General features: G+C 50.3%; 1 long non-coding RNA gene across 1 annotated transcript; it reads right to left on the minus strand.

The window, feature by feature from the left end:
• Nucleotides 1-7,417: 7,417 nt before the first annotated feature.
• Nucleotides 7,418-10,881, minus strand: LOC132326799 (uncharacterized). The gene is made up of 3 exons (XR_009486342.1): nucleotides 10,713-10,881; nucleotides 10,125-10,221; nucleotides 7,418-8,430 (listed from the first exon to the last, which is right to left on the minus strand). It is a non-coding gene; the product is annotated as an uncharacterized LOC132326799 (long non-coding RNA).
• Nucleotides 10,882-18,523: the final 7,642 nt, after the last annotated feature.

Below are 18,523 nucleotides of genomic sequence, written 5' to 3' on the forward strand. Positions count from 1 at the left end.
CAACCAAAAATACCTCCAGGGCAGCGGGGAGTCATGGGAACAAGTTGTTTCCCTGTTTATTCAAAGCTCCAGCTGCACTGAAACCTGGAGCACTTTGGAGTTATTGGAGCCAAGAGCAGCAGTGGAGGAGTTTACTGACCACCCACGAGTGGGGCATTGCACCTCTGCTGCCTGGCTCTGGTGCTGTGGGGCACGGGATTGTCCCCTGTCCCCACCAAGCTCTGCTGCCACTGCCCAGGGTGCTGGAGGGAGAGCCCCGGGCAGTGCAGGTGCAGAAGGGGCTGGGCTCTGTCTCCAGCAGCACTGACAGAACCAGAGCTCACAGCCTCAGGCTGCACCAAGGGAAATACAGGTGGGAAATCAGGAAAAAGTGTTTTACAGAAAGGGTGATAAAGTTCTGGAATGTTCTGCCCGGGGAGGTGGTGGAGTCCCCATCCCTGGGGGTGTTTAACAAAGCCTGGATGTGGCACTGGGTGCCAGGGTTCAGTTGAGGTGTTGGGGCTGGGCTGGACTCAATGATCTTGGAGGTCTCTTCCAACCTGGTCACTCTGGGAATTCTGTGAAAGCTGAACCTGTTTCTTGGCCATCTGGGAGTAGTTTCCAGGCTGCTTGCAGCCATCCATCCATCCTGACCATGGGAAGGGTTTCAGCAGGATCATTCCTGGGTGGTTTTGGAGGAAACTGCTCCATCCTTCAACTCCACACACTGGACCAGCAGCTACTGCAGCACAGAATGCTCTGCCCCATTTCTTCAGGATCTTCCAAGTCCACCTTCTAGTGGAAGATGCCCCTGCCCATGCCAAGGAGGTGGATCTGGATGACCTTTCGGGTCCCTTCCAACCTAAACCCTTCTGTGATTCCATGATAATCAAGGCTGGGATTACTTGGGAATATTGCAGCTCTCACCTCAAACCTACTCCTCACCACCAGCATCTGAAACAAAGAACAGCCCAGACTGGGGATCAGTTTGAGATGTTCAGACAGGCAAGGAGGCAGATATTGCCTGGCTGAGTAATAGATTTTTTCCTTGGGAATAACTATTATTATTTGTTTGCCTAGCAGCTGCCAGCTGTGCCACAAGAGCCTCATGACAGAATCGTGGATGAGCAGCAGGAGCATCATCATTTAGGCACAGGTGCTCTCCTGGCTGCATTAATTCCTTTCAAAACCCACATCCCAAGGAAAATCTTCGGCCATTACAACACCAACATTTCCCAGAAGCTAAAAAGAAAGGAATTTCCATCTGTGTGAAACTATCTTACAGGTGGTTGTGACAGGAAAGTCTTTGAGGAATGAAATAGCAGAGGCAGGACATTGGAGGAATGAGCTGGACTAAATTTAACCCAGGGAAAGAAAAGCCTGCTGCTAAAATTGCTTGTGCTATCACAAAGGAGGGAAGAGCCCAGAAATGGGAATGTTTGAATGGGAGGAAGGGGCAGGAAGGCTTTCTTTGGGTTTTTAAAAAGTGAAATTTTAGTGGTAGGGCAAAAAAAATCCCTTTCCACTCAGTTTGGTGCATGGGTTTGAGTGAGGTTTCACAGCCTCAAAAAAAAAAAAATTAAAATAAAAAACAACTGAGCCACCAGCCTGGTTCTCTTCTGCATAAACACAAGGAGATGATAATTGGGGAAGGGCTGGAAGCCTTCTGGCACTGCTTGAGTGTTGCAAAGTAGCTCCAGTGGAGAGATCCATGTGCAGGACAAGCTATTCTGGGCCAGAGGACACGCTGGAGGGACAGAGAGGGCAGCAGAGCAATGGCACTGCCAGTCCCAGCCAGCTGATCCAAAGGAGTGGGAAATGCCACCTTCATCTCCTCCAGTCTGCACCCCCAGCCCTGAGGCTTTATAAAACCAGGCCTAGAAAAAGGGGGGAAACACCCCATTCTGCCATAAATTGTACTTTTCAATTTAAATTCAAAGTGTGGAGGGGAAAAAAATGCAGGTTTGGGGGTTTTGTGGTGTGCATTGTTTTTCCAGCAAATCCAACCCATGGAACAGTCACCCACCCACCCTGTTCCCTTTGACTCACCCATCCTCCCCTCTTCAGGTGAAGTCTGGGTGTTCCAGGTTGTCCATCCAGGCCACCATCATCCCACTGATCCCACATCCCAGAGAGAGATGGTGTGGGCAGTATGGTCCATGGTTTTGTCAGCAGGAAATGTCCCTTTTGTCATGACCCACCTCCTGGGTTCAGGCTCTTCGTGTCCTGCATGGAATCATTTAGGCTGGGACAGACTTTTAGGATCCAATCCGAACAGGGAGAGCAGAACAATCCCTACAGTATTCCTGCTGCAGATGTGAATTGTAACGTCCCCCTCTCGAATTCAGGGAAATGCCTGGAGCAGGGATTGATTCCCACCATGGAACAACCATGATTGCAGCCCTCAGGTGAGCCCAGACCCCCAGAGACACCAGCAAAGCCCCCCTGCTGCCCCCTCAGTGCACTGGGGGTCGTTTTCCTGATAGTGGGAATGCAGCAGGGCTGGCAGCAGTCATCTGGGGACACGGGAATGGCAGCACAATGCCAGCTTTGTGTCCTTCACCCTATGACATCCATGTGTGGCAGACAATGCCAGTGTCCTGTGCTCCCCTGAATGGGGCAGGGCTTGTTCACATGGGATCTCAGCAGCCCCAGGGCCTTGGCAGCTCTTTGCTCCTTGAGTTATGATGGATGAAAGAGCTCTCGTGGCTTCCAGGGTGGGTAGGCACAGAAATAGGGCTGGGCAGAAAGAACGGGATCGTTTTGGGAATAATAGGCTTTATGTTGGCCTGAAATTGAGTGGTGTTTTCCCTTTCCTAGAATATGATGTGGATGGAATCTTGGGTCTCTCTCCCAGAAGATCCACACATCACAACAGGCCCTGCAAACCTCTGTGCTCTGGGTGTGTCCATTTTTGCCAGGAGATGTGCAGGTAAAGCTCACCTCAGGCTTTCCCCTCCAGGCCCTTGAAGGTCTGAGGAGGGGACACACATCTGACATTCTGTGTGGCATTTGCCACACAGCCAGAATAATTTCAACTGGCAGAGGGCAGGTTTGGGGTTAGATATTGGGATGAAATTCTGCCCTGTGAGGGTGGCACAGGGTGCCCAGAGCAGCTGTGGATGCCCCTGGATCCCTGGAAGTGTCCAAGGCCACTTTGGATGGGGCTTGGAGCAACCTGGGCTAGTAGGTGTCCCTGCCCATGGCAGGGTGGCACTGGATGATCTTTAAGGTCCCTTCCAACCCAACCCATTCTGTGATTTTCTGGACCCACCATTTCCTTGGGCAAAGCAGCTGCCTCCCTCTTCCTCCTCCTCCTCCTCCTCCTCCTCATGGATGGAGGAGCCCATCTGGCTCTGAGAGGTTAACCAGAAGCAGGAACAGGAGGGATGAGGGTTGGGAGTCACTGTGGGGACAGAAGGACCAGAGCTGAGCTCGTCCAAGAGCACGAGCGGGGTCGTGGCTGTAAGGAGGAGGAGGAGCTGTGCTCACCATGAAGGTTGGGTTGCTCTCCAAGAAAGCAAGAACAGAGCAGGGTTTGGCCTGCATTTGTGTCCCCTGCTGGCTCTGATGGAGCTGTGTGGAGGTCCCAGGGTCGGGCTGGAGCCCAGGCTCCCGTGGGGACGGGGGGTGCCAGCAGCAGGACAGCAGGACATCTGGAACGCCACGGAGCCTCCTGGTGACACCCCTGCAGGGTCCCCAGCACACATGGACAAGCTCATCCTGACTTTGGACACATCCCAGAGTGTCCATCCCAACCCTTCCAACACCCTCTGGAATCACCTGGAGACCCAGTTTTCAGGGAAACCTCCAAGAAGATCCATGGAGTTATTCTGCTCATCCTCAGCTGTGGTGGAGACTCATGGAAACATGGATCATCTCCATGGAAACATCACCATTCCTGGGGCAGGAACTTTCCAGATGATGACCTTCCCCCTGCAACTTGTTTTTAATCTGTGGTGAGTGTCACTTACAAAGTGACAAATCCTCATTTTCACAGCAGCTCTGCTCTGATGTGGCTCCCTATGTAATTGCCTGGGATTCCTCAGCCCATGTTCAGCAAATAATGACTCTCATGGAAGTTATTTGTAGAACTTAATAATTTCCATTAACTGCATGATGGGATTGCATTTTTAATTTTTTTTTTTCTCTCTCTGTAATAATACATAATGAAATAATTGTGGAATTTCTAATAGGTAATTATCTTGCTGAGAGCAGTTTAAAACACCAGTGAGTGTGGGTTGTTTTTAGCTGAGCATGGGGAAAAGAGAAGCAGAATGAAACATCACCTAGAGCAAGAGGCAGAGAGAACAGCTCTCCGTGGGTCCAACAGTGTCCTCAAAACTTCAGGTCAACAGGACTGCACAGGATGAACCCCAGAATCCATGGGGTTGGAAAAGACCTCCAAGATCACCAAGTCCAACCTGTGACCAACCCCACCTTGTCACCAGCCCAGAGCACTGAGAGCCACATCCAGGTGTTCCTTGGACACCTCCAGGGATGGGCACTCCCTGGGCAGCCCCTGCCAATGTCTGACCATGCTTTCCACGAGGAAATTCTTCCTGATATCCAGCCTGAACCTCCCCTGGCACAGCCTGAGGCCCTTCCCTCTCTTCCTGTCCCTGTCCCCTGGGAGCAGAGCTGACCCTCTCCTGGCAGGGAGTTGTGGACAGCCAGAAGGTGTGAAAAGTCAGGCATAAATTGAAATCTAGAGAGCTTTTGATTATTAAATCACACATAAATTCTTGGAAGAGCTTTAAACCGGGATCAGATGGAATATTGGAATATGTCCTCAGTGAAAGGCCTGGGTAGGGGAAGCACTCCATAAAATTATCTCCTCTGCAGGTCATCCCAACAGGCTGCTGGAGAGAGCTGGGAACTGCAGTCTCTGGGCATCTCCATAAGAAAAACACAGGGAAAAACAAGGGCAGGAGAAAATGAGGGGCCAAATAGGAGCTCAGTCCTCCTTTGCTGAAGCTGGTGAAGCTCTATGCAGTGGAGGAAGCTCCCCTCCCTTTCCATCCTTCCCTCAGGACCCCTCGGGATGCTGAGGGTTTTCCTGCTCCTTCCATGGTGCCTTCTCCTCTCACCCTGCAGGAATGATGATTTTTTTTTCTCCCTTTCTGACCCTGAGCTCTTCACTGAGACCCAGTGTCCCTGAGAGCCCTCACTGGCAGCTCCCCCAGCCCTTCATGACATAGAAAACTTTGAGCAGAGAGTTTTTAAAACATCAGAGCCCTCCAGACTTCAGCTCTGCCTCCCTTCTCCAGAAGCAGGTAAGTGAAACACAAGGGCTACATTGGACTGATACAAAATCTCATTTGGAAAACATTTCTCCCTCCAAAATGGCCCATCTGCCTATTTTTATGCACATGTTTAACATCGAGCAGAGCAGAGGCACATATTTAAGCAATTTCTGAAATCAGGGCCATTGTGTGATACTCAGATTAGTAAACTGGGAATTAGGGTTCATAAATTATAGCTAATTGAACCAAATCACTTGAGCCCTTTTGTGCCTGACTTTTCCCATCTAAATTCACCACCAGTAGCAAAATAGCTCCGACATACCTGGGACACAATCCTCATTGTGTTCCCAAGCTGGGAAGGGAGACTCCCAGATAAACCATGGCCTGAAACATTCCTGCTCCAGTTTTTTAAAATGAAAGGAGGGGGGTGGAGTTGGTTTTCTGCGACTGCAGCTTTATAATGATTTTTCAGATGAAATCAGCACAATATTCATTTTCCCCAGGCACCCTTTGTACATCCACTCCCCTGGATTCTCCTGGGAGTATATGGATTTTTCCTGTAATTTATTTCAGCAAGAGAGCAAAGTGGGAGATAAAGCAATCTCAGGTTGAGGGGAGTCATCTGCCTTATAGAAAATAAATGTACAGCAGACAAAGCACCCTGGCAAGCTTTTGACTGAGGGAGGTTATCACTTAGCCAGAAATCAAACTGCTCCAGTATTTCCAGGAGGCCAAGATGGGCTGTGACAGAGCTTTTGAGCAGAGAGTGGCCCGTGCAAATCAAATTAAATTTGGAATGGCTGAGAAGTCAATTCTGCCTTTTGTGTCAAGTTCTGGTGGTGCTTCTCCACCTCAGAGCATCCCAGGGAGGGGATTCCACCTCTCACCCAAGGTCACCTCTGTGGCAAAAGCAGGAGACCTGGAGAAGCTCCTTCCAGGCCCAGGTCTCCAGGGAAGATCCCAGGCAAAAAAAAAACAAACAACACAATGTCTGTGACCTCAGAGGGAAAAGAGGAGACCAGGAGTGCAGCCAGTCCCTCCAGCCGGGTGCCAAAGTGATAAATTGCAAAACTCAGACTCTCACCCGCTGCCATTGGTGGTGCCTCAAAAGCCTGAAGGGAAGAACGAGGGAAGAGAAGTATTTTGTTATTCTGTCCCCTCCCTCCTGTGGGTTTTGATACTCAAAGGACACAGAGATGGAGCCCAGGGGCAGCTGAAGGCTTTGGGTCCTTGCTGGCTGCAAGAGATGCCAGGGGAGCAAACCTGCCTGGCACATCCCAACCTCATCATTCCTTGGAACCCCTTTGGCTGGAGCAGTGTCCCTCAACTACAAAATTCACTGGGCAGCAGGCACAGTTTCCTTTCTCCCCCCAAAACTGAGGTGAAAGGAGATTGTTCCATTAGAAGCAGGAAAAAAGATAAATTCAACTTTGTTTCCCTTTCTCCTTGTGAATTTCTTACCTTGTGGAGGGAAAGAACTGTAATTCCTGGACTTAACCTGAGCTGTTTCACCACTGCAAGCAGCCTCAACAGTCTGCCCCATACCAGAAATTTGCTTTAAAGAACAAATTGCAAACTCAGACTGAGGAAAAAACACCCCAGATGTCTACACCAAACCCCATATCAGAAATGTGCTTTAAAGAACAAATTGCAAACTCAGACTGAGAAAAAAACACCCCAGTTGTCTACACCAAACCAGTTGTTGATCCAAAATTATGGTTATATTGATCTAGGCTGATGGGAGCAAGATATCACCTCACAGGGCACACTTGAAAAATCTCAGTCTAAAAACTCTTGAGATCTTCAGTGCAAAATCAGCCTGGTTTTCCTCTTTGACTACTGTGGATCAATTCCTGCTCTGTTAAATTTGAGCAGTTCCCATTTGCTTCAAGTGCTTCCAAACTATCAGCCAAGATTCTTCCCACAAATCACCCTCTGATGGGACCTGGAGCTGGGACACCTCGAAGAGGGACCTGATTTTCAGGAAATACCTGGCACCCACCTGCTGGATGCTCAAACCTTTTCATTTTTAACACGGCCTGGGCAATTAGGGTTGGGAGCTGCAGCAATGCAGGCATTCAGTCATGAGATTAAGATATTTATTTTGTATAGAAAGGCTGTCATTGGCGGCGTGCTGTCCATACAATAGCTGGGATGGGAAAAGGGAAGAGTTTAAACAAGGCTCTGAGAAATTAGAAACATGCCTCTACTTTAATGGTGGTTTTTCTCCCCCCACAAACAATTAATGCAACATACATTAACCTCCCACAGCCCTGGACGTGCTGACATGGGAAGACATGCCCAGCTTCACCTGGAAACCAGGAATCTCCAAGGGATGGCTCGAATTAACTCAATAAACCAAACAAATGTTTGTTTTAAAACGTAGCAATTAATTATGTCCTTGGGTCTCCTTCCCCAGTGCTGGCTTCCCCATCACCTCATCGCTGGCTGTGCTGCAGACAATGTTCTGTTCCTTTCTTTCTTCCTAAAGATCCTAATGGGATGCAGCCGGCCGGGCCAGCAGCTTCGGAAACAAGCACAGAGCGAATTTAATAACAAGCAAACCTGCACTTAATAAAGTCTGTCATCAGTAATGTCTCCACTGAACACTTGCCAGGAGAGAATTGTTTGCACTTACTGTGTGAGCCAAGTCACAGCTTTAAGAGGCAAGGCACAAATAAAACCCAGCCTTTCCCATTCTTTTCGCATCTCTGTTTCAACCTACCAACAGAAACTCCGGGGCAAACAATGAAAAAATCCAGATTCGAGCAGGGGAAAAAAAATTAACATAAGCCAAGGTCCCCCCCGCCATTATTCATTACATTATGAAACACATTTCATAATCTAATAATTAGCAAGGGGACAATTTTGTTCGGCATGAATCTGGAGTCTTTTGTCATTTGGTGTTAGCACCCAGAACAAATGGACATTGTGCAGAGCGCGGGTGCCGGCCCGGCCGAGGGCTCCCTCCTCCCCTCTCTCCAGCAAAACCGTGGTGAGGATGGGAGGATGCAGAGCAGCCACACGCTGGATGTGGGACAATCCATCCCTGGGCACCGGGGGAGCCAAGGGAATGCAGGGCAGGCTTCATCTGCACGGGGTCGGGGCACGCGGCTCAGCCCTGTGCCACTGCCAGGCTCTGCTGAGCCCAAAGGACTCCAGGCCTTGCTCTCTGTGCCTGTTTTCCCCATGGGTTTGGTTATGCCTGGAAATAAAGAGGTCAAAAATATCATTTAACAATGGTTTTCTTGCCAGGCTGCCCCATACCTGTGGCTTCGTGTGGGATATGGAGCTCATGAGGTGTTCGACCTCACCTTCTTCAGGGCTTGTGAAAGCTTTCCCTGTCCCCATTGCAAATTCAGCCAGGTATCCCTCCTGCCCAGGAGCTGAGGGAAATCCCTTGAGAAGGCTCTCTGCACCCAAAACTGGTCCCTTGTACTGCAGGGTGGGTTTGTGGGGAGCAGGACACGGCACACGGAGGGTTGGGGTGAAACCAAGGCCCCCACAACACTTCCCCTCCACGGTGACATCCCCACAGGTTCTTTGTTTCTGCTGGGAAGGTGGGTCCAGGGTGGCTTTAAAGCCTGGAGGAGCAGAGTGAGCTGCTGCTGGTGACCGTGGGGTGGTGAGTGGTGACCCTGAGCTGGAGGTTTGATTTTGTCCACCCAAGGAGCAAAAATCTTTGGGAAAGAGCCCCAGCATTGCTGTGCCACCAGCTCCTCTCCTTTGGACCTCCTGCTCTCCCCTCGTCCCTGGGCAGCACACACACCCCCAGCCAGAACCCCTTGTGGGTTTCTGTGACTTGGGGAGGCCAAAATTTAGAAAAAAATTACTTTAATAACACTGCTAATGATAATAGCAGGGAAATTAAATTAATTCCTAAAACATGGCAGTGATTTGGGATCTCCTACGAGCAAGGAACAGGGTTCACCTCCAGCTCTCCAAAATCCAGGACACCACAAGTGGTGGAGAGGATGTTCATGGGATGGTGATGGTGAACAAGTGACCATCGAGGTGACTCTCCCAGCCAAGGGCCTGTTTGACCTCATGGCTCCCAGGACAACAGCTGGGTGTGCTTCTACCAGATCCAATATCTGAAGCCCCAAAACAGAGAAAACTTGCCCAAAACCCCTTTTAATTTCTGGGGTTTTCACTGAAATTTGAGAGATTTTGGCATCAAGGAGAACAGCCCAAAGGGGAACTTTGCTCCTGACTCTCCAGATTTCCTGACCTTTTTCTGGCCATGTCTGAGCTGGTTAATAAAGATTCAGATGCTGCTCCGAGCAAGAACTGCCCGAGGAGCTCTGGCCTCTCCAGGGTCACTCCCAGCTCTCCGTGTTTGTGCAGGATTTAGGAGGCACCACATCCAGGAACGTGGCCAATTTCCTCACTCCTTGTTTGGGACCCGTCAACCAGAAGAGGCTCTTCCCTTGTGGGCTGAGCCTGGACTGCAGGAGTGGGATCAGCTCCAGGAGCCACAGCCTTTCCAACCAGCCATTCTGCCCCCAGTGTCATCTTCCACGTGTCCCCAGTGCCAAGGTGGCCACCAGCTCAAGCAAGGACAAACCACAGCCACTCTGCCCCCATTGTCACCTTCCACATGTCCCCAATATCAAGGTGGCCACCAGTTTGAGCAAGGACAAACCACAGCCACTCTGCCCCAGTGTCACCTTCCACATGTCCCCAGTGCCAAGGTGGCCACCAGCTCCAGCAAGGACAAACCACAGCCACTCTGCCCCATTGTCACCTTCCACATGTCCCCAGTGCCAAGGTGGCCACCAGCTCCAGCAAGGACAAACCACAGCCACTCTGCCCCGTGTCACCTTCCACATGTCCCCAGTGCCAAGGTGGCCACCAGCTCCAGCAAGGACAAACCACAGCCACTCTGCCCAGTGTCACCTTCCACATGTCCCCAGTGCCAAGTTGGCCACCAGCTCCAGCAAGGACAACACCACCAGTGCCAGCTTCACCTGGAGAGGCCCATCCTTGTCACCACCTGAGGAGGAAAGTCAGGGTGAGCTTTGTGCTCCCACATTTGGGCATCTAGAAATTGGGAGAAGGCCAATTTTTAGAAGGAAAATAAGGAGTTAGAGGAGAAGGAAAATGAGGAGTTTAGAAGGAAAAGAAGGAGTTGGTTGAGATCTGTGACTGTTATCTGCTGCTTCTCCCAGCCCAGGTGGGATCCCTTCCCCAGGGAATACAGCCCATGGAGGAGAGGGGGTGTTGCTGGAACAGAAATGGGAAGAGGACGTGTTCACACATCCAACTGGTCAAACTGGGAGCCAGTGCTGCTCCTCCCTGGAGGCCATCCTGGAGCTGGAGGTGAGGGATGGCTCACCTGCCTCCCTGAGGGACAACCTGGATATGCTGGGAAGGATCAAAAACCCCAGGGAAGGAAGCAAATGCTCTCAAAAGTGGAGGATGTTGAGGAGACAGGGACAAAAGTCCCAGATTTTTTTTTTCAGGGGCAGTCAGGGTGTTACCCACAGAGCTTTTCTTCCCACAGGATATCCAGATCCTCACGGGGTCCCTCTCGGAGATGCTGCCGCCGTTCAAATCAGCACCAACATATGGAAGGCTCCTCATGTTGTGCTTCTGTCAGAGGAAACCATTGTTCAGCTTCTCGACAGGAAGGATGTCTCACTGCTTATTACCAGCCTGAATAATTGTTTGGAATGTTTTATTTGACATTTATTCAAGGAACTTGGAAACCCGCGCGGTTTCTTTCTCTCCAGAGGATAACAACAACAACAACAAAAATGAATTAAAAAGAAAAAAAAAACACCCAAGAAAGCCCAAACTGGAGCCAGCAGCTTCAGATGGCAGCAAGATTTTTTTAAATGTAAATATATAGTAAAAGGAGTAAAGCCTTCTTGTTTGGGCAGAGGAAAAGGGAAAGAAAGTGGAGATACAGTATTTTATCATCTGTATCTTTAAAATATCTCCCAAGCCTTCATTATCAAGGATGGTGTGTAAATCTTGAGGATTCATATAAAAAGGATTGAAACAAAGAGAGGGAACAGGCAAGGAAGCAAAACCTCCCATGACTGGATAGAAATCACAGGCAACTCTGCCCTTAAACTCTGACCACCCCCAAATTCCTGAAAGACAGCCCCATGTTCCTACTTTGGTGGGTTAAAAGATGCACAGAGGGAACACTGCTCCATACCTGGCCTGGATTGATGCTTCAAAGGGGGATTCTGGTTGCAGTGAAGGAAAAAACATTGGGCTGTCTTTGGATGCTGCACCAAAGGTAGTGGGAGCACATGGTTTGCTCTCTCCAGGTCTGGCAATTTAAATTTGAGTTGTAGCTAAAGCTCAGGTAGGTTTGAACCTTTTTTGGGTCAGGAAATAATTATTACAGGTAAAATAGCAGGATCCACATTGGACATGGAACCTGCTGGGGCCACTGTGGCTGCTGTGTTGGAAGATTCCCCTGAAGAACAAAGTACAAGGACCAGTTTCAACCAGGGGAAGAGCTTGTACCAGCCAGGATGAGCTGAACTCCTGCCTGTGGTGCTGGAGAAATCAAGAAGTTCCCCAGATCTTTCTCTTCTCAGCCATGTTCTCAATATTCCATATCAGAATAAGGGATAAGGGAAGGAGGAGCACAGTGGGACTTCAGACCCCGTGTGTTTCTTTCAGAATCAGACTCACAGAATCCTTTATTCCATCATTCCACTCAGATCCCTGAGTCCATCTATTCCCCCAGCACTGCCAAGGCCACCACTGACCATGTCCCCAAGTGTCACATCCACAAGGTTTTAAATCCCTCCAGGGATGGGGACTCCACCACTGCCCTGGGCAGCTGTGCCAGGGATGGGAATAACCCTAGACAAAAAAACCCCTCTGCTCCCCACAAGGCTGAGAAGACAATCCAGCCCTAAAATTCAGAGCCTGGAAAACTGCTGGAAGTGGCTGTTGTCCTCCAAACTCCCCCCATCAGCTGAGTACCTGTGCATGAGCCCTCCTTTCCAAGGAGAAATGGAATGCTGCTCCTCCTCTGGGAGCTTCCCAGCTGTTCATTGTCCAGGGGCAGCTCTGGAAGGGAAATTGCACCTGCAGACCCAGCAGGCTCCCAAAAACTGTAATTTCTCTTGGGTTTTGTGGAGGAATTTTGTCTGGGAGAAGAAAAATGACTGGCACAGGGTGCCCAGAGCAGCTGTGGCTGCTCCTGGATCCCTGGCAGAGCCCAAGGCCAGGCTGGGCAGGGCTTGGAGCACCCTGGGACAGTGGAAGGTGTCCCTGCATGGCAGAGGTGGCACTGGGTGGTGTTTGAGGTCTCTTCCAACCCAATTCCATGACTCTCAGTTCCACTTCCATCTCCCTCTCCATGTCCTTTTCCTTCCCAATCCTTCCTTTCCCATTAACTGTTGTCAGCTGTGCTGCCCAGCCCTCCGGAGCCTCTCCTGTATCTGTGTTTCCACACACGATTTTAGCTCCAACTGTCCCATCTTTGCCCAAATTTCAGCAGGCAGGTCGTGACCACAGGCCTCCAGGGAACAATCCTGCTTCCAGCTCAGTGATTAATTCCTCTTTATCCATCATAATGAGGTCCAGATTAGAGTTACCTTGAGCTGTGGTCCAAACAACTTATGTCAGAATATAATTACCTGGAGGTGCTGAGAACTTTAATGACACTCCCACGGGGGATTTTTTTTACTTGAAGTATCTGAAGTCAGTCTACTCATATTTCCTCTCTGCACACTCGGGGAGAGCGTGCAACCTATTTTAAATGTCATCCTTATTTTTTTATTTAGATTTATGCACCTCAAAGCCCCAGAGCTCGAGGAGCCTCTGCAATAAACACGAGCACCAAACTCTCCAAAAATAACAGCCCTGGGCTGAGCGTCACTGGTGCAACAACAATGAGAACAAACCCACACATCTCTGCTCCTCTCTGCCCAGCAGGATTAAATCAGGGGTGAGGAGATTACAGCGCATACCTGCAGCTATAAAACACACCTTGTTCTGAGCAAACCCGGTTCAAAAAGTCAGGAGGCACCTCCAGGCAGGCCCCGAGCTGTGCACGGCCAAAAACGGAGCAGGAATCACTCACCAGCTGCTGCCATGGGTGAAACAGACTCAGCTGGGGGAATTAATTTGATTTATTCCAGCAGCTTCCCAGAAGCCAGCCCTGTAGCCCCTGGCTAGCAAAACCTGGCCACACAAACCCAATGCAAGGTTTCACCCCACTCTGGGCTCCATTTGGATGAGAGGCTCCCCTGTGCTGCTCCCACAGCCTGGGGGTGATGGAATCACAGAATCCTTAAGGTTAGGAAAGACCTCTGAGGTCATCCAGCCCACTCATCAAGTGTGGGATACAACAGCAGCAATATCTGCACAGGGGTGGGACACACAGCTTTAAAATACCAGACTAAATAAAAGCCTGCACGTCATCAAAAAAGTTCCAAAAATTGTATGAGAACAGCACAAAAACTTTGGTCAATCAGGTCAGAGAATGTGCTGGGAAAAACAGGCCTAACATCGCCCAAAGGACTTCAAAATACAGAAAGATGAAAAAAAAAAAAGTTAAAAAAAATCATCCACTTCAAGTTAAAATTCAAATAGGCTTCAAACTTCCCCTTGTTGGCCTGACAACTGGGATTTTGTGTGAAAATGTAAGGGAAAAAAAACTGGGCATAGACAAGAAAAACAGGTGTAAGAAGTTTATTTCTGAAAGCAGAGCTAAGCTCTTCTGTGCAGTCACCAGAGACTCTGTGAGTGAGAACAATCTTGTTCAGAGAGCTCCCAGGGGATCTGCCTTGGGAAGACGAGTGGGAGGCAGGAAGGGTTAAAAATATTTTTTCAGAGAAAGCTTGGCTGTGAGATGTGTCTCCAGAGGGCCTGGGGCACAGGAGGGGCTGGAGATAAACAGACATCTGGAGGTGCCATCCTCCTCAGCAGACTGGAGACACGACTTTGGGAACAGGGGAAAGAGGAGTCTGGAAATTCCCTGAGGAGGAGAAGGAGGAGACGGCACAAGTCACAGCTCTGGCTGTGGAAGTCGCACTTCCAGCAGGAAAAGGGAGGAAATTATGAGCAGGAATTTCTGCACGGGTCAGGAGAGACCTTCCAGAGCCAAAGGAAAGCCACAAAGGGGCATTTCTATAACAGAACCCAGGTATTGTCCTGGGTAGGCTGAAGACTGGGCAAAAATACCTCCCAAATCCAACAGGATTAAGGATTTAAACCACAACAACCCCTTTTTTACAAAGCCATCCGAGCATGGACACCTCGTTAGCATTTCCACTCAGAGGTTGTTTCATCTCCAGGAGCTACAAAAACAATTCTCCACAGGAGGTAAAGCTGGGCAAGAACAAAGGGGAGAAGGAACAGCTTCTCCTTGTATCAAAGAGTGGAATTGCTCAGGAGGGACTTGCCAAGAGCACTGGAGTGATGAGAACCCCGTGACACCCACTGACAACACTTTCCTTGTCTCACCAGAGTCCTCCTCGCCTCCTTGCTGTGCTGCTTCCCCTCCGTGGGTACATGGAGTGCTCGGTGCATCTGTGGGGAAAGGGCTTCTCCTGCCAGCCCAAATGAAATGTGGTCACCAGGGTTACTGGGGTTCTGCTCCTGTTGGGAGTTTTGTTCCCAGAGAAAGCAAAATTCCCCCTCCCTCTTTTTGGTGGGGCGCTGATGGGATGGGACAGGGCTCTGCACAAACCCTGAGCACGGGAAAACACATCCCACACCCCAAAGAGAGCAGCCTGTAAATCACAGAGCCATGGAATGGCTTGGCTTGGAAGGGGTTTAAAGACCATCTTCCAACCCCCTGCCATGGGCAAGGACACCTCCCACTGTCCCAGGTTGCTCCAAGCCCTGTCCATCCTGGCCTTGGACACTTCCAGGGATCCAGGGGCAGCCACAGCTGCTCTGGGCACCCTGTGCCAGGGCTCAGCACCCTCACAGCCAGGAATTCCTTTCCAAAATCCCACCTATCCCTGCCCTCCCTCAGCCTAAGGCCATTCCCCCTTGCCCTGCAATTCCATCCTTTGCCCAATGTCCCTCTCCATTCTTCCTGTAAACCCCTTTAGGTCTCCCCAAATCCTGCTCTCCACAACCAGAGCTTCACCTCTCCTCGCCCTTCCAGCTCCCAGCACCCTGCATCCCCACCCTGGCACACACCAAATTCACCTTTCCATTTGCCTTACTGCCTCCTGAAGGAGAAGTTCTTCTCCAATTCTTCTGCACCACAGCAAGAATTCCTGGGCTGGACTGCAGGTTGCTCCCAAGAGAACCCCAAGGGACCCCAAGGGTATCTCAATCCAGCCCTGCTGGGAAATACTGAGATATTTAATGTAGGTTTTTTATCTCAGGGCAGTTCCTGCTGCAAGGAATGGCTGGGAACTGACCCAGTCCTCACATGCAGGGATGGTTTGGTGGCATTCCTGATTATCCAGCTGGAGGAGAGGGTGTGGCACTCCTGTTCCCACCAGCCAGGGGAGGACCAAGCACCCCTGAACCTCCTGGCAAGAGGCTGCAGATCTCAAGCAGCAACAGGGGAACCAGTGATCAAAAAACTTTCTCATTTTGCACTTACTAGCCCCAGGCTCCAAGGATGTGTCCAGTTTCCCCTTTCCAAGAGCTGAGAGAGGATCCAGCTGCTGTAACCAGAATTTTGTTCACCTGTGCTTAGAAAACACAACAGAATGGATTTTTTTTCTTTTTTTTTCTTTTTTTTTTTTTTTTTCTTGTTGTTTTAGGGGGTTTTGTCTCCAGAGATTCTCCTTTCCTTGGAGAACTTGGTCACCTGTGGTCGAGGTGGCATCACAAGATGGTTCAGCCAGGCTGGGGGTCCATTTCCAGGTCACGTTATTAACATTTAAATTCAGGTTTTACTTCAGTAACTTTACTAGAAATGTGCTGAATCCATTCTTTTTTTTTTTCCCTGAGCCTTCCCCTGAGATATTCTGAACTGAACATCTCAGGTATCTCAAAAAGGGAACAAAACACAGCTCAGATCCCAAAATAACCCTCAGCAGAGGCAACACAGGAGCAGGGGATCAGCTCTGCTCTTGGTTTTCTTTCTCTTATCCTCTTTTTATCTTCACTTGGGAGGAAAAACAGAGGAGTTTCTGCTCCTTGCTGTGCTGATTTGGGGCAGGGGCTCCATGCAGGGGTCTGCAGCCCCACAGAACTTCTCACTGGGGTTTTTAAGCACTTTGACCTGGATTTAACCAGAGGAATCAAGGCTGTCCCCTTCCTTTGCATCATCTGTAACCAAAAAGCAGCAGCAGATGGGAGCATTTTGGTGTTCAGAGTCTTCCTTAACTGAGCTTTTCCCCCCAAGCCTGAGAGGGCATTCACTCTGCATCTTTTTCCCATTATTTTGCTTTTTTCCCCCACTTTTTCCTACAAGAGGCAGCTCCACAACAGCACTGAGGCCAAGAATGGATTTTTAACACAACAGAAAAGTTCAAAGCCCCCTCTGTGGAGCAAGTGACCCCTGCAAGGAAAAGAAGGGTGAGGCTCCATGGAAGGAGGACTCCAGAGGGTTTTCTCCATGCAAACCAGCAGGGATACAGCAGCAGAAAGCTGCTGGTGAAGCAGAGGCACAAACAGCTCAGCACCAGGGCTGGGCTTTGAACCAGAAACCACCATTTCCCCCAAAGCCCAGCAGCTTTTCTTTCTGGACAGGGTTCACCAGCTCCCTTTTCTTCCCCTGGAAATGGGAGGAAATCTGGCTTCACATGATACGTAAAGAACTGAAAGCCTCTGACCTAGAGACAAAAGAAAGAGGAAAAAAATAGAAAAAAAAGGCAATTCAATTAAGTCACAATAATTTATCTGGTGTGATGCCCTGGTTGAGACAGGTTTTCCCTAAATTTGAGTGTTGTGCAGGTGTCAGTGAACTCATCAAGGGCTGACTGACAGCCTTGAGGATGTTTCCAACCCATTGAGCAATGTGTTTTCCTTAGGAAAAGCTAAAAGCATCCTTCACCTTTTGCTTTAGAATTCCAGAGTGGGTTGGGACCTCAAGGATCATCTCATCCCACCCCATCTGTGGGCAGGGACACCTCCCACTGCCCCAGGTGGCTCCAAGCCCTGTCCACCCTGGCTTTGGGCACTTCCAGGGGCAGCCACAGCTTCTCTGTGCCCACACTTGGGGGGGAACAGGAAGGAAAACAAGTCTGGATGAGGTTGCACAGACAACTGCCCTCCCAGAGCAGAAAACCAGGGATTAAAATGATCACAAAACCTCTCCCATGTCCAGAGCACAAAGAAAATGTTGATTTGCTCCTCGCTGCCCTGTTAGTAGGGTGGGAATGGGGAGTGCAGGCCTGGGCAGCAATGGGAAACCTGCTGGGAGAAAGCCACGAGTGCCAAAGCAGTGTCCTCATGGCTCAGCCTTTGCAGGCTCTCTGCAACAGTGCAGGAATTGTGCTGGAAGTGCTGGATGGACTCCCAAAGGCACAAAAGGGATGAGGACACCTCCACGGAGAGCAAGAGACACTCAGCCACGGCAGGCTGGCTGCAGACAGTCAGAAATGTTCACTTCCAACACAAGATTGGGCCAGGACAGAGGGAAAACTCCTCCCTGGCCCACTCCAGCAGCCATCCCCCAGCAGGGGCTGTGCCAGAGGAATCCTCGGGGCTCTTTGTGCACACACCAGGCTTGGATTGAGAAGGATTGCTGTTCCTCCCCTCCCCTGCTGCCAAGACTGAGCAGATGGGTGAGCTCAGCTCTGTCTGGGAGCCAGAGGCAGCAGGAGCTTCCCAGGAGCTGAATTCTGCATCCCAGAGGGAGCAGCGAGTGCAGGATGGAGTTTTGGAGATCCTGGATGGTACTGGGCGGTCCCAGGAGATCCTGGATGGTGCTCAGCTGTCCCAGGAGATCCTGGATGATGCTCAGCTGTCCCAGGAGATCCTGGATGGTGCTCAGCTGTCCCAGGAGATCCTGGATGGTGCTGGGCTGTCCCAGGAGATCCTGGATGGTGCTCAGCTGTCCCAGGAGATCCTGGATGGTGCTGGGCTGTCCCAGGAGATCCTGGATGGTGCTCAGCTGTCCCAGGAGATCCTGGATGATGCTGGGCTGTCCCAGGAGATGCTGGATGGTGCTCAGCTGTCCCAGGAGATCCTGGATGATGCTCACCTGTCCCAGGAGATCCTGGATGGTGCTCAGCTGTCCCAGGAGATCCTGGATGGTGCTCAGCTGTCCCAGGAGATCCTGGATGATGCTCACCTGTCCCAGGAGATCCTGGATGGTGCTCAGCTGTCCCTCCTCGTGTCCCCCAGCACCAGATAGAGGGGCTGGCTCCTAGGAGTGGTGTTAGCAAGAAACCCTCTGCTGT

This window comes from Haemorhous mexicanus, chromosome 4 (genome assembly GCF_027477595.1).
Source record: "Haemorhous mexicanus isolate bHaeMex1 chromosome 4, bHaeMex1.pri, whole genome shotgun sequence".
NCBI classification, from domain to species: Eukaryota; Metazoa; Chordata; class Aves; order Passeriformes; family Fringillidae; genus Haemorhous; species Haemorhous mexicanus.